Source organism: Nelusetta ayraudi, unplaced genomic scaffold (genome assembly GCF_046127955.1).
Source record: "Nelusetta ayraudi isolate G7.1 ecotype Tasmania unplaced genomic scaffold, CSIRO-AGI_Nayr_v1 ptg000084l, whole genome shotgun sequence".
In the NCBI taxonomy this organism is placed as follows: Eukaryota; Metazoa; Chordata; class Actinopteri; order Tetraodontiformes; family Monacanthidae; genus Nelusetta; species Nelusetta ayraudi.
The window spans coordinates 4,587,501-4,604,289 of record NW_027466134.1 but is presented as its reverse complement, the minus strand read 5'-3'; the positions used below and the strand labels follow the sequence as shown (position 1 = coordinate 4,604,289).

The 16,789-nt window shown below is 45.2% G+C and overlaps 1 protein-coding gene across 1 annotated transcript in view; it reads right to left on the bottom strand.

Moving 5' to 3' along the window:
- The window catches only part of LOC142900681 (cadherin-2-like), a 71,579-nt gene that overhangs the window by 48,327 nt on the left and 6,463 nt on the right, over positions 1-16,789 (bottom strand). The window lies entirely within an intron of this gene.

The window sequence follows — 16,789 nt, the reverse complement described above, 5'->3', positions numbered from 1 at the left end:
ATTTACAAAAATGTCATTCCGTCTCTGATAGTCGTATAATAGATACTACAGTAGATCTGTTTGACCTTTCCCAACTACAAATGTGTTAGATTTCAGCGCTGCAGACTTTCAGTCTCAAAAGCGGTTGCTCAGAATTGGAAAGAAAGAAAGAACAACGACTCTCCTCCACTCACCACCTCTGTTTGTGAGTGGCAGAGCCCTGCAGGCAGAAATGCACACCCTGTAGCCTGTACGTTTCACGCTGCACAATATTGACAGTGAGATGCCTTCTGAAATCATGCTGGACTCATGTGTTGTGGTTAAAACTGTCTTTGTTAGAATCCGGCGCGCTCCTGTCTCCGTTTACCCGCTGCTGTGTTGGGAGGTAGTGTGGGTTTATTGCCGCTTTGTCTCTAAAACGGCGTCTACACACACACACACACACACACACACACACACACACGAGAAAACAAATAAACCAAGTGATCCTTTCTCACTTGAAATGTAGCTGTTTGGAAGGTTATGACAAAAAGTGATTCCAACTCAATTCCAATACAGATATCTGCTCCTCACTGCCACATTGTGTTGCTCCTCAAATCAAACTAGCTGATTCGTCTTGAGTCTTATCTGGTGATGGAAACCTTTTTTTCCATGGTTTAACCTCGGGAACCACCAACACCGATACCCGATACTGGTATTGGGTATCGGTGTCGGTTGACTGCTCTACTTGTACTCGTAAATTTTGTGCCGTTACCACGACACCGATACCAGTTGTGTATGTATGTACATGACAATTTTGTTAATTTTGCGTTTGTACCGCAGTGAAACTTAGTATCGGTATTGTTATTAGTGAGTACTGAAATGCAGGTACTCGTACTCTACTCGTTCGGTAAAAAATTGCATCCCTACATAACACTAAAGACTCTGATAGTCGTATAATAGATCTGTAGGGGGGAAAAAAAAGTAATTCTATAATGTGCAATGGCCTTATTAAGTACTCGGTATCAGTATTGGTGAGTACTGAAATGCAAGTACTCGTACCTGTTGTGTAATAAAGTGGTATCTGTGCATTTCATCTTACAGCTCTACTTTTTATTTGTGTATTTTTTTCCTCTTGATGGTGTTTTACGCGTGTTCTTCATACATCAGGAAAAAAAAACTACCCTGAATAACAAGGTGCAAACTTTGCTATCAATAAGCATAAGCTTGCAGCCGCCCGCTGGGTTCGGCCGCTACTTTCCACTCTCGCCGAGGATCAGCGGGCAGAGGGTTTGAATCACCGTGTTTTAAAGTAGGTCAGAGTCAGAGAGACCCTCCACTCTCTTCTAGCGGTGAATACGTGATGTCTAATCAGACGAGGTTCGGAGCAGCGTCACCAATGATCTATTGGCCGTCGCCGCCTGACTGGGGAGCTGTTTGTTCAATAAGGTCTGACTGAGAGCGCCTGGCATGAAAACAGACAGATTCATTCCAAGCGTCTTCAGACCACTTCACTCGCTGAAAAGCACGACTCGGGCCGTGATGTATGAACGCACAAACATCTGGTTAAATGATGTCACCCCATCAGAACCCAGCTTACCACACAGTTCTTACACCAGCCTGCTACTCCATCAGCGGGAAGACAGTTTGGCTTTACTGTGGGTTTTTTCCACGGTCATCACTTTGCCATCTGCGCTATGATGTTTTTGTTTATTTCACAGTGAGTAAATCCTTCATTTTCCATCTCAGTCAACTTGTCTCCACTTCAGAATCAGTTTCTAATGGCTTGTTTTTCCACACAGGTAAGCAGTCGGCTGTGTCAGGCTGCACATCTGGAAAATAGTAAAGCGCACTTTTTTTTCCTCTTTCGTTTATAATTCAGACACAAAGCATAATCCTTAATCCACAATAATCCACGCTTTGGTTGGGACCCTTGATATTTCAAATCAAGTAGTGTTGTATTTTTTTGTTTGTTTTTTTAAGCAATCAGGCTCAAAGTATCTCACGAGATACTTTTGCTCCTTTCTAGCCTGAAACACAACAACATGCTTGACAACTAATCCTTACAAAGCTGCACATTTACACTTTGTGGTCACGTTAACATATAATTTATTGTGTTTCATTTTCTCAACTGTTTAAAGGGGGTTCACGATTCCCAAATATCTTCTTCAAATGTAATTTTTAAATCTAAAAAGTCGGAGGAACTCATTCGCACCAAAAAGATGGGGGGAAAAAAAAAAAGGTTGAGAAAAGTACCATCATTACGGCTGTTGACCACTGGGAAACTTTTCAAATAGCCAATTAAAAAAAATCTGAGAACAGACACAGTGCACAAAATTCCACTAAATTTAAACCAAAGAAAATTAAACAAAACATTGAAGGATGTGGACTGGTGCTGCACGGCTGTCCAGAACCAGTCTAAACCAGAATGACTGAAACAAAACTGCCAAACACACAGTTTTCAGACTGACAAAACTGCCTTTTTAAAGAGGGTTTTAACTGTACAATTAGCTCTACATTGCAAAGATATTTAATCAGGGTGGCATTCAAATAACGAAACTAAATCAGTCAAATAGATTGACTCGCTTCCTTCAGCCGATTCAATGTAAAAACATTCTTTTAATTCGTTGTATGAGACAAACAATCTTTGGTTTTTAGAAGCAAATGAAACAATACCATTAGGAGAGTGGGCAGTAATGTGAGTATTGGTACTTTGTAGCTCAATACGCGAAAAAATATGAATCTTCCAAAACTTCCCATTAGCCCTGATGAGCAAAATCACACACAAAGAAGAAGGTCCACATCTCGGCCGCGGATTGACAACCACAGGCACTGCAGCAAGAACAAAACCATTTTGAATAGCTGCTCAACTGAACAGCAATAATGTGTAAAAACAGTGAGCAAACAACAGTCAGTCCAAAAACTGTGAGTAATGCTTTGCAGCGTAGTGGCGCTATGAATATCCTGCAACCTCAGACAGAGGAGACTGAAGCCCCAACATGACTAAAACATGCATTTAAGGTCTCCGTCGTGCCGTCCTGCTGCAGAAACACTGTCCCGGTGTCTTATTGTGGAAGCTTCTCTATGTTTGGAGCTATACTTTGTCTTTTAATGACGGGTTACGAGTCACACTTTATAGTGAGACTTGAGACTTTAAGTCTGAAAAAGGTTTAGGGTAAACAGCGTCGCAGTGCGTCCAAGTAATTACGATGGAAATCTGGAGGGGAAGATTAGAGAGTCAGAGCCCGTAGCTGTGTTTTGTATGTGAGGAGCAGACTAAACTCAGGCCCGACGCACAACTACAGACCTGCAGAGAGCTGCCGCCCTGTCAGGATCGATCCAACACGCACACGCACACACACACACACACACACACTCCGCAAACAACGGGAGTCAGCGTCGTTTGCAGCCACGCAGCACGGCGTTGCATTAAGAACGGAAAGAACCGTCGCTTTACCGACTGCACCATCTTAAAATCAACAGCCCACCTCCTCTCCCACCCACACGCAATCCCATAATCCTCCCTGAGACAGGCCGCCCACCCACCTCCTAAAGTCAGTGCTGCGCACCCTGCTGTTTTGGACACGAGGACAAAATATTTCGTTAATGCAGCACCAAAAAAAACTCCACAAGCAAGGATTAGATTGCAAAGCTCCCCTTTAATCTAAGCAACGGTCGGGCTGCAGCTTTTAAGGTGCTTTTACAAAATGTCTCTGATCTGCCCTGATGTGGGTTTGTTTATCACAGGCCGAACAACTGAGAAACCGTCCAGCAGATTGATAATGGACGTAAGAAACGTTGATCTGTTGCGGATCTGCGGCCGGCAAATGCTGGAGCTGCACGCAACATTATTGTAATTATGAATAGTGAAGGAAAAGTACGGAAGCGCATTGCTGCCAAAAAAATAAAAAACAGAGCTCAATATCAACTTGTAATGTGAAAGTCTCATGTTGTAAATTACTGTGAAAAAATGTGAAACTTTGACGAAACAACGTGATAGTTTTCACGTTATAACGTGAAAATGATCACGTAAAATCACACTGAGCCCTGTTTTTTTTTTTTTCTAGTGTGGCAGCAATGCGCTTCCATAGAAAAAAATAATAAACTTTGAATTTAAAATGAAAGCAAAATGAAATGACGACTTGCCCTCACTCACCCCCGCCTCTGTTTCCACATTTAAGCAAAATGAAAGCGCTACTTATCAAGACATGGCCATGCTGTTCTTCACTCAGCAGTTCTCCTTCACACTTCACACTTCAGTATACAGCTGCAGCAGTTCTTGCAGCTCTAGCAGCCTTGAGGCAGAGGTGCCAGCCTAACAACCTCCATTAACACCAGGAGGATGTGGCTTTGTCAAGAAAGAGAGAACTTTGTATGGTCCTGTTCTATTTGTTTTTTCCCCCATATTCAAAGTGTGGATGAGTGAATTAAAACCAGAGAGAGAAGGAGAGAAAAGACAGAGGTGCAGTGTTCACCGGGCTTCTTCCTCACACACCTCATGACTGAGGCAGACCACAGAGGCCTCAGCTGACTTTCTGCTGGCCAACTAAACTCCCTTTAATCTTTCATAGTTATTCTTTTCATTTTCTTCAGTTCCAATGTGGCGCTCAGACGGCGGTTAAAACCTTGGATGTAAACGTTTCCATTCAAAAGTACGTGTGGGCAGTTTCTGCGTGATGTGATCGACGAGTCAAACGTTTTCAACTGAAGCAAGCGTCCGACGGACCTGAAGAAATGAAGGTTTCTGAACAGGAATGCCGCTCAGTCTGGAACTCAGAGTGACTCTTTTGTCAAAGTGCAGGACAGGGTGAAGAAAATCAGTCTTTTGAAAGACGTAAACACCTCCTCCTCCTCGGCCGTGGGGGCCGGCGGGGAGCTGCCATCCTGCATCACACATGAGTTTAGCCATAGTTTTGAACTGTGAAACCCCCCCCCACCACCACCACCACCACAATCCACCCTCACCAACAACCACACTTATCACGTGCAAATCTTTATGGGGCGAAATGAGTGGTTCAGTAATTGCATAGCAGCTTTCTGTTTTCATTTTGGCTTTTTTTTGGCTTTTTTTTTTCTTTTCAGAGACAGCCCGCAGGATAAGTGACGGTAATTGGTGGATTTACGCATGTCGCAGATAAATGGCTTGGGCTTATCTTTCACCACTAATGGTGTGGTGAGAGATGCAGTGTGTAAACTCTCAACATGTAGAGGGAGTTGAGCTCTGGCCAAGGAGAAACCCTCGACTGTTTGGAGCACCACGACTCTTTACAGGCCTTGTTCAAAAAAAGAAAAAGAAAATATGTATATACATATATATATATATATATATATGTATATATAAATATATATATATATATATGTATACATAACCAGTGTGTTACTCTTAACCAGTAACACACTGGTTAAGAGTCCTGTTCAAGCAGACTGCGGTGTTAAACGGACGCAGACGCAGACAACGTGCGTCAGGAGTCGCAGGTCGATTACAGCCGAAAAGGAAAGGAAGGCAGCAGAGGCCTAACAGACCGTGACAGGCCGCGCTGATTATATTACCTCACTATTAGACAAGACACACACTGGCTAATACACAGTCAGTAGGGCACGCATGTGGGTAAATGCTATTATGCCTAAGAGGGCCAGAGCAGCTGTCAGTCAGCGCAGGGACGCTCGTGTCCGACCTGGAGGCTGGGACCAGACGCTGCTCCCAACACTAACTGGTGGTGACACCCAGGCCTCCAAAGGCAACATTTGGCCGTCTGAAAGGCAGAGCTTGGTTTCTACCCCGGACACGGTGGTGCAGTGGTCAGCGCTGCTGCCTCACAGCAAGAAGGTTGTAGGTTTGATTCCGGGCCTGGGACCTTTCTGTGTGGAGTTTGCATGTTCTCCCTGTGTCTGCTGGCTTCTGTCCGGGTTCTCCAGGTTCTCCCTGTGTCTGCTGGCTTCTCTCCAGGTTCTCCAGGTTCTCCCTGTGTCTGCTGGGTTCTCCAGGTTCTCCCTGTGTCTGTTGCGTTCTCTCCAGGTTCTCCCTGTGTCTGCTGGGTTCTCTCCAGGTTCTCCAGGTTCTCCCTGTGTCTGCTGGCTTCTCTCCAGGTTCTCCAGGTTCTCCCTGTGTCTGTTGGGTTCTCTCCAGGTTCTCCAGGTTCTCCCTGTGTCTGCTGGCTTCTCTCCAGGTTCTCCCACACTCCAAAAACATGCACGTGAGGTGAACTGGAAACTCTAAATTGTCCGTAGGTGTGTATGTGAGTGTGAATGGTTGTTTGTCTCTATGTGGCTATGTAATGAAGTGGCCACTGGTCCAGGGTGTCACCCTGCCTCCACCCTCTGACAGCTGGGAGAAGCTCCAGCAGGTATTTGAAATGGATGGACGGACGGTTGCTTTTCCCCTCTAATGCATTTCTCATGCAGACGCCCTGGAAACGCTGCTCAGCATCGCAGGTGCCTTGGAAGAAGACTGTGTTTGATTGGAGCTGCAGTGTGAGGAATCCTAGCAGAGCAGGTAATGAAGTGCGGAGGAAACACTCTGCGTCTTGTCCCAGACAGAAACAGTAACACTGGGGTCGGTGGAGAAGATACTTAGTTTCCATATTTAACATGCAGACCACAGCGCCGTGGTGTCATCCTCACTTCCTGCTGGTTGATGCAGTGCTATGCAACTGGCGTGTGCAGGCTCACTGGATCCGGCTCGCCTGGTTTTTGTTTAAAAAAACGGACATCTGACGATATGATCTTGGTCGCACACGCTAGAAAACGGCTGATCCTGATGTGTCCCAGCCTGTGCGTCACAAGCTGTGCATGTGAGCAGCTTTTGCTTTTTCACTTCCTCTCTGCTCATAAAAGGCAGCGAGGGCTGAAAAACTGCTGAGAAACACTGAGGTATCGATGCCACTGGAGCTGCGCCACTCACACACACACGCGCGCGTGCGCCCTTCAACACACACACACACACACACACACACACACACACACACACACACACACACACACACACACACACACACACACACACACACACACACACACAAACACACACTCATTAGCTGGATGTGAGGTCAGACAGCATCATTCTTTTAGCAGAGAGTGGCTGGGAGGGAGACAGTGGCGAGGCTGGAGGGGGAGAGAAAGACAAACAGGGGATCTGGTGGAACATGGAGAACCACAACTGGAGGAAGAGCCACCAGGGCATGCACTTGCACTTGCACGCACACACAAACAACAGACCACAACACACACACCAGTGCGTGCATTCCAACCGTATCTGCAGAAGTGCGACTGGCAGTGCCTGGATTTCGTCAGTTCAACAGAGATGTAATGAGAAGCAGACCTTGGATCTTCTCCTTCACTCACACACACACACACACAAACACACACACACACACACACACACACACACATATACACGATGATACACAAATACAGTACAAAAACAAACAGCAAGCCAGTTTGAGTGTGCGAGTGGGCCAGCGTCTCTACACACACTAGCAGTCTACAGTTTGGACTCATTCTTCTGATTTCGTGGTTTTTCTTTCATTTTCATGACGACTGACACTGCAGGTTGTGACTCAAGGCATCAAAACTATGAATGAGAACATGTGGAATATGGATTAAACCAAACAAGTTTGAAATAACTCAAACAAGTTTTATATTTTAGAACTCACCCTTCATTTAAAATATATACTGTAGGACATCACATATTTAGCTCTTGAACATTTTTCTTTTCTTTTGCCACATTAATCCACATGTTTTGCTCATGTATTTGATGTCTTCGGTGTGTGCCCACAGTGTAGAAAGTAGTCAAGGTAAAGGAGAAACAGCTGTGGTCAAACTCTGACTGCTAGCGTCCACTGCGGTCAGCCAACGGTCCGTAACCGTCTCTCGTTTATGGGAGTTTTTATGAGTCGGGATGAACAGAGTTGAAAGAGAAGACGAGTAAAGGCGGAGATTTCTCCCGGTTTGGAGAGTCTGAATGCCCTGAAGCAAAGTTATCGACCCCCAAACGACTCCTCACACTGAACTGTATCAATCCCTGCAAGAGAGTCGCTGGGCTGGGCTGGGTTGGGCTGGGCTGGGCTGGGCTGACGAGGCCCTTCACCAATAAAGGCCGCCCATTCACCGCTGGTTTGGTTTCAAGAAATTCCTGAGGGAAATTTCAGGTTGGCGAGCTAATAAAACCTCCAATCTTTCCACCGGCTGAGGACTCGGCGAGCACTTCGCTCCTTCCGCCATGCGGACAATTACTGCCGTCATTCCATCTCGGTGATTTGATAAATAATTGGCCCAACTCAGTGCCAACAAGATTGGATTTAATGTACAAGGTGTCAAGTTTTAGCAATTACTACCTGCACATGTTATATGTCTAATTATTACCTCAGGGATTATTTTGCCTCCCTGTTCACAACTGAGGGTTTAGAGACACTGGCTTTGTTATATTCATTTATTTAAAGGGCTTCTGCACAGTGGAGCGCTCTCCAAAGAATTTGACATTGCAGATCTTTTCTTTCTAACCTGACTGTTGTAGCATAGCATTCGCACTGCCTTGCCATGTACCTTTGTGTACACTGTAAGGAGGTTGACGGAAGCAATGGTGTAGAATAATAAAGAAACAGGCGGTATTTTTAGATGTCGTCGTCGCTGTTCACTTCACTGAACCTGAAAAAAACTAAAAAAACATGAGCTGAAAAATGACTGCAAAGTAAACTCATAGTTGCGTAACATGGCTGTAACACTGCTGCCGCGCGCACACACACACACACACACACACACACACACACGCTGACACATATTGTGGTTTTAATTAGTGAAGAAATAACAGAAAGCAGAAGAAGACATTTATATCAAGCCTGGAGATGTGTTAATTGTGTCTTTTTTAATTTTTAAAGCACAATAATAAAAAAAAAAACGCATCTCCTTCAAGATAAATAATAAACTCAGAATTGATGAGCCTGACAGCACAGACTGTGGCTGTTTGCTTCTCAGATTGGGTTGTCATCACTGCTTGCCGTATAATTACTAGCAGTGCATTCCAGTGGCCCAGCTTGGTCACCAAATAGGAGCCACAGTCACTTAGTAGAATATTTCCCCCCCGCCAGCTGGCTTGATAATGATGTTGCCGGCACCAAGACGTTTGTGTCACTGGGACAAAGCAAAATCATATTCCACTTGCGGTCCTGTTATGAAAAACTGACTTTTTCAGCTCCTTAATGCGTCTTTTTGTGTTACTAGCATGCCAGCTAACACACCGAGTACCAAAAACAGACAGCTTGCAGTTTCCTAGGTGGGGAGGGCTGGCTTCATGTTACCGCACCGAAACAAGCTGTTGTCCGCTGACGTGTAAATGCCAAAAGAGTCTTTCCACGACACTTTTTCTCTATTTCGATACGTTTGAGAGGTTTTTCCAAGTTTAGCCGTTTCAATCACCAGTTTTTTTTTTTTATTACGAAATTTAGTTTTTTTTTGCAATTCTAGGGGCCATGGAAACGCAGCTACTAGCTTTCTTGGCTAGCCAATCACAAGGAAGTGTGATGTTCCAAGGCGGAGTTACAGAGCCTCTTCAGGCCGAGGGAGAGAAAAGCTCGTTTTTAAGGCGTGTACGACTCAAAGTAGGAGGGTTCTGGACCAAACAGACCGAGTTTATTGTTGGCAATAGACCATTAAGATTCATTTATTCAATCTGCAAATGGCCATAATAGGACCAGTTTGAGTTTCTCAAAGTGCTGATAGTGTTTCCCTGTCACTGTTTCCACAATGTCCTTGTTTGGACAAGTTTTAGGGCAAACCATCAAGACTCAGGCGAGGTCTTCCACTTGAGAATGCAAAACATTTTTCACCTTTGAAAACAACAGCACTCAAGATGTATTCATAAACGTCTACATAGTTCATCTGACTCTGCAGAGTATGGAGCTGCTGTGTGAAAGCTGTTTTACGATGAGTTATTATTGCATTAGGTATTAAAAGTCTCAGATTCACTCGACACGAGGCGCGTCTTCTATTCAGGCGTACGTAAATGAAAGCGATACAAAATCAGACGGCACTCGGTGTCGCTTCTGCCAATAAAACTCAAGGTACAAACACAGCGTTCAGAAGTAAAAACACGACGAGGAGGAGGGAGGAATATCTCCTTGTTAAGATGTTAACGAGCCCCTCCGAGGCAAAACGGGGGCAGCAGCAAACATCAAGAGATGAGAAAGAAAAGGAGTGGGACTGATCAGGTAGAGAGAGAGAGAGAGAGAGAGAGAGAAAGTGGGGGAGCTTTCACTCTGTGCGTCGGTCGGCCGCCCATAACGGAGCGCGGCTGCGAAGGGAAGACAGTGATGTATGAGGCCAGAATAAAAGTAGGGCAATCCTCCGCACGGCGAGCGAGAGCGAAGAAACGCTGAGGGAAAGACGGAGAAAGCAGAAGAAGGAGAGAGAGACTGAGGAGGGAGGAGGAGTGGGAGATGAATGTGCTCGGTATCTGGCGGTCCCTGGGACGGCAGGCCGGGCCGGGCCGGGGCGGGGCGGGGAGGGCAGGGGGGTTTCCAAGCCGTTCCTCTGACCACTGGTAGCACTGCTGACTAACACTCACTCCCTTCATAGGAAGAGCTGATGGAAAGACAGAGGGAGGTCAGAGCGGTCGGCCCTCTGCAGGAAGTTCAGCACGGCCAGCGGCCCCGTTCGGACTCCCCGTTCCCACAGCCACACGCTGAGTCAGTACTGACAGCCACTATCTGGTCCTCTCTCCAGCTTCTGGCTTCTCTCCAGGTCCTCCAGCTTCCTCAGCTTCCACAGTCCAGAAACATGCATGCGAGGTGAAACTTTGAGTTGTCCGTAGGTGCGTCTGTGAGTGTGATGGTTGTTTGTCTCTATGTGACCCTGCGGTGAAGTGGCCACTTGTCCAGGGTCAAAGTCTCGGTCTTGTCTCGATCTCCAGACTCTCTGGTCTTGATAAGGTCTCGGTCTCGGTTTTGTGCGGTCCCGACTGCAACACCAGACTTTGCGTACGTGATGTGAGCGAGGGGGGCGGGGGGGGAGAGAACGCACGCTTGCGACATCATCACGGGGGTTTTTGAAAGTAAACCTGAACTCCGGCGCCGACTCGCCAGCAGACACACACGCCGGCCGGACTGCTCGCTGCAGCGCCGGCCCGGCAGCAGCTGAGTCAACTTTGCATTCCGCTGTTTGTTTATTTACCCCTCCTGTACCCCCACCACACCAACCCACTACCTTCCTACAGAAAGCTAAAAACCTGACTCACGTCAAACAGCTTCCAGTCAGCGAAGAAGAAAAACAGAAGCTTAGCTGGTTAGGTTCCCAATATGAAGAACTCGGTACTTAGATCTGTAAGAATGGTTGTACTTTAGACATTTAAAGGTCCAGTGAGGAATATTTGGCTTGATTTATGCTTTTTATATTGCTAAAAGCTTAATATACTGCTTATGAATAATTAATAGAAGTGTGTAATCACAGTACTATGAAAGTCGTTTGGTTTTTCTACCCGACGAACGGGTCTTATTTATATATAAGATCAACGCTCTCGCTCCAGTTAGCTGCCATCTTGCACCGCCATGTTTCTAAGGAAGCCCGGTGTGGACAATCCAGCCGCCTGACAGAGAGCTTTATAATCAGGGCGACTGCTCGCCTCATCAAATAAACCAATGAAGAAGAAGGTGGGCGAGGTATCCAGGTTTGAGTGCGCAGGCCACCGTAGTTCACTGGCAAGTGAAGGCGGAGGAGAGAGAGTTTCTTCTTCAAAATCTCCAAATATGACACACTGAGCCTTCAATCAACTGGGCTTAAAAAGGAACATCGTAATTATTCTAAAGTGTCAGAATTTGAAAGGTGTAGTTCACCACCACTTGACATTTTACCCATTTTCTAGCCGTCTTCATCTGAGAGGTGGCATTTTATAATGCATGTGCCCACTTGGGAGTTTCACAGAGAGAAAGAAATTCCACCCAATTCCACATATTCATGTTAGCTCTTGCAGGAATGGTATTTTCCAGCTGCTTGCAACTTGCCATACTTCTGGGCGCTGACGTGATCGTCCTGGCAGTGCTTCTCCAGGGGACATTCTGGCCAAATCACCATCTTCACGTGCTTTCAGCCAATTTAAAAAGTACACCATCCAGTGCTCCCGACACCCAGATGACACCCACACACAGAATGTTATGTGTTTGTGTGTGCTTGCCCTTCCTCTTTAATGTTTGACTATGTGGCCACCACAGGCTTCCTTTGTGTTGACATGAGGTGAACTTCTGCCTCTCCATGAAAAGTTCATCACAGCCTCCATTTACACAGTGGAGATGAAATCAGTGTGTGTGTGTGTGTGTGTGTGTGTGTGTGTGTTTACTTCAAGTCCTGCACAGCTTCCCCCGAACCTGCCAGGGACTGGAGCTGCTCCAAGAGGATCGCCAGGCTGCATGAAACCTCGTCTGTTTTAATTTCCGCACGTCTGCCGAGAGGCGCAGAGATAAACTATTTATGATGCCTGGCGGAAATATCAAAAACAATAGTCCGCATCATATAACCTTCATTTCCTCTTCCTGTTTGCTTCTGCTGACTGCCTTTATCAGCCTGACCTGCTGATCTTCGCTGCCTTTTCTTCGCATCCCGTCCCCCAGAGACTGCGTCTGTATTATGCCCCTTGCCTTTATCCGCCCCATTAATAATTCTGTCTTCCTCTACTCCAATTAAATAATTAATAGCGTCAAAAGCCATCAGACTGTAACCCGGCAACGAACGCCCCTGCAGGGATCCGCGGCGAGCGCCTCCGCGGTGCTCCGAGCAAACGGCTGTTGTTGGACGGTGGAACACAAGTGGACGGACAAAGATGAGAAATTTGAATTCAACGCGGACAACGGTGTGATTGAGGTTAGGTACGGAAATTATGGATTCATTCATGAATCGTTAGTTGACCTTATCAATCGATTAACCATTCATTTGTTGGCGATTAACGCGCGATTGTTGCTGAGAAGCTAAAATTTCACAATGAAAAATGTTTAAGGAACGCATTATTTAACCTTTGAATGTTGTTGAGGGTCCAATGTGACCCATTTTTACATTAGAGAACAGTAGAAACACCCTGAACATTTATCCCCTGACTTTAAGTTGGCTGCTGATGGCTCACATTTCAACTTTTTTTTTTAAGTTATTATGACCATCACAGTATCTACAGGTGAATTGCTCCTTCCTGCCACCACACTGTTATAATGATATTAACTACCCGTGTGAAAAATGTTCAATTATTTGTGACTAATTTAATTTAACCCATTAAATTCTTAATCAACAATTCATCGGTAATCAATTAATTGTTAACATCCCAATTGCCAAGCAGCACACGTGAGACTAACAAAAAGCAAATTCAATGAGAAACTTTCCACTAATTCTACATCGTATGACTAAAAAATAAGAAGAATATAAATCAACAGGACAAAACATGGCAAGAATCATGGATAGAGGGTTAAAGACTCATGCAAATGATCCACATTATTAATGCAGCCTTGCCCCAGCCTTCTCCTGTTACCGACCATATTCATAATTAAAAAGGAGAAATTTCCACTGCGCCTCGGCCACAAAGTCACAAAGTTTCAAGGACTGCAAGCTTCTTGGCGTGCCAGCGACTGCAACAACTCACAAATCTGTCTCGGCAACTTGGCAGACAATCGCTGCAGAGTTGGTAGCGATTTGCAAGCGACGCAGCCTCGTAAGTTGCGCCCGCGTCCCGCGCACCTACACACAAAAACACACAGCCAGCACGAGATCCAGCACAGGCAAAGCACTGCGCGACGCTCGCTCTGCTTGTTTCTCTGGCCGCCCTGTCAGCTTCAGTCACTGTTGCCTTGTTGCACTTCACAGAGCCCATGCAAGTTCACTGAAGCATATAAACATGTGATCACACACAGACACACACGCACACAGACACACACGCACGCACACACACACACGCACGCACGCGCGCACGCACACACACAGATGCAGATTCTTTTTGTGCCGTTTAATAGCAACATTTTAAAAAAGCATCAGTAAAACAAAAGTTCAGACGTTGTGACCTTTGTCGCTGCGCTTCAGCAGCCCAGACTCACATGTTCATGGAAGCAAATGTGCAACACACTCATACGGGTATTAAAACACAATCAGTCCATGGTTTCCTTCCAGCTAGAAACTGACAAAAACAAAAGGAAGCCTGATGACGGAGTGAGTCACCACAAGACGCTACTAGGACTGTAATTACCAATGACAATGAAGTGATTTGCCAATGTTCTTCCATGTGGTCGGGTGAGATATCTGTCAAGTATGCAGAAAATCACTTTGATTAAATTGGAGTGAACAGAATGGCAAATACTGCACAAGCAACCATCTGATACACTTATATAGGCCATGTAGCTTTGTGGCAATGTGGCAATGAAGGGCTTTGTTAAATACTGCAGCAAAGCAGGGGGGGGGGGAAATCCAGGGTCACGACTGCGGCTGTGACTCTGACAAGCTTGAAATGATTCTAGGTAAATATCTACGCGTATGGAATCCCAGCTTATTGTATGTCTGGCAGCCTGCCGCTGCATATGAACAAACCTGTGCAAAGTGCATTGGTACTGTATTGGTTTTCAGTTGTAATTGGCTTGCCCATACCTCATTGTGCCGTCAGTGTTGACATGTTGTCGTTGTTGTTGACTCGTAAACAGTGGAGTTAACTTTGTGAAGATGTGACGAGACGCTGCCAGGCAACAGTCTGAATGGTGTTTCTTTCATTGTCACGACTATCGACAGTGTAGATTGTCACCCAAGGCGACAAAGCTATGAATGAACACAAGTGTGAAAGAACTCAAACAAGTTTTATATTTTAGATGATCTAGAATAGCAACCCTGCACAGAAAATATATAGAACATCACATCTTCAGCATTTTCTTCTTTTGTCACATTAATCCACATATCTTCATATATTTGATGATGTATGTTTAGTAGTCAAGATAAAGAAGAAACAAGTGTGTCCAAACCTTTGACTGCTAGCGTCCATGGACGTACAGGGGACTCAAGTGCACCGCAATGCCATTAAAGCAACAACACGCTTCAAATCACCAAGTCAGTCAGTCAGCTTCCATGTTCTGGACATCAGGACGATGCAACGCCCGTGCCAGAGCGGCTGAGGCAGAGAGAGAGGGAGAGGGCGTCCAGCTCACAGTGCTAAACTGATGAACCGCTCTTCCGTAAAATGAGCATCGCAGACATGGAAGTCTTTATTCGCAACGCCCTCAGTCAGCCGAAACAACAACAACAACAACAACAACAACACGCTTCGGTGTCAGAGGCAGAACAGGGGCAATCTTTTTAATGTCTGGATTGATGAATTAATGATGCATTCAATGTCAGACAGAACCTCACCTGATTAAAGCCCTTCAAAAGACCAACGCAAAACTCCAAGATTTACAGTTAGGATCGAGAGGAAACGTTGATGCTAAAGGTGTAAAATTTTCCTTAATTTATGATGTTTACGTTGGTAGAAGCTTAACACACAGCCCATGAATGCATTCATAAAAGTGCACTCGCAGTACAATTAAAGTCATTTGGTTTTCCTACCATTGGAACAGTTCTCATTAATATAATTAATATATTTGGCTTGATTGATGATGTTTACATTGGTAAAAGAATAATATACTGCCCATAAATGCACCTCTCGTATTTAGGGTGAACGCTGGCGTCTTTAACTAAACCAACGAAGAAGAAGGTGGATGAGGTATCCGGGTTTGTGCTCTCAGGCCACCGTAGTTCACTGGCAAGTTCAGGAGAGGGTAGGTACGGATTGGTAAGTAAAAGAGCTCTACAAAGTGAACTATAACCACTTGATGTCGCTGTTTCATCTTAAAAATCACTGAAAAAAATTACACTTAACCTTTAATACATGTAAGATTTTGTGATTTCCGTGAATTTGATTGGACGCAGCTTTAAAACACAGCGCGCAGTGAGCACAGTAAGTGTGCAACGCTGTTGAAGCCAGATGTGCACCGAGTACAGTTAAAGCACTACACGTGTGCACATACTATATAATTCATAAGCCGCAGGGTGATTGGAATCCAAGAGTTTTGGGTTGAAAACAAACTCAGAGGCATCCAAACCATAATTGTCAACAAATGGGGGGAATCCTCATTATGGCTGTCGCACACTCCAGTTCACTAACACGGTTCAGAATTCGGTCAGTGATACTGATCGGCCCAGCTCCTTTCACACACACACACACACACACACACACACAGCACAGCACAGCACAGGTCCATTACAGTTCACAGAGTACAACAACAACAACAAAAACAACAACCGATGGACAAAAAATGCTGCACGTTTTGAAATGGGTGACGGTAAAATACTCGAGTAAAATAGAGTATTTGTGCATTGTAACGTTGCCGTTGCAAAAAGTAAATCCCCCTTTCAATGTATATTAAATAAAAAGAACATTTTATAATCTTGCTCTAAGACCAGTAAGCCAGTTACAAAAGCAACAGAGCGTAAGCCTGCACTCCGCCGTCGCCAACACTGCTTTGGTTTCAAGCGTAGGTGCAGGAAAAGTGTCTTTCTGATTTTTACCAGCGCCTCTTTCTTCAGACCGCTAATGAAAACCCATAAACTGATAATTTCTCCTTGCTCGATGGTCAGACAGACAATTATCGCGTGAAGAAAAAAAAAAAAAACTCTCTCTGGAGGCAGAGAACGCAAAGCGACACCAAACACTGTCTTAAAAATAGAGGAAGCCACATTAATCGCGCTTTTATAAGCCGAGACAAAGAAGCTGAAATCTGCATTCAAAGCAACAATCTCTGTCTGTCAGTAAATCAGGACAGCGGCGGAGGAACCGGACCGCTGCACTTTGGCT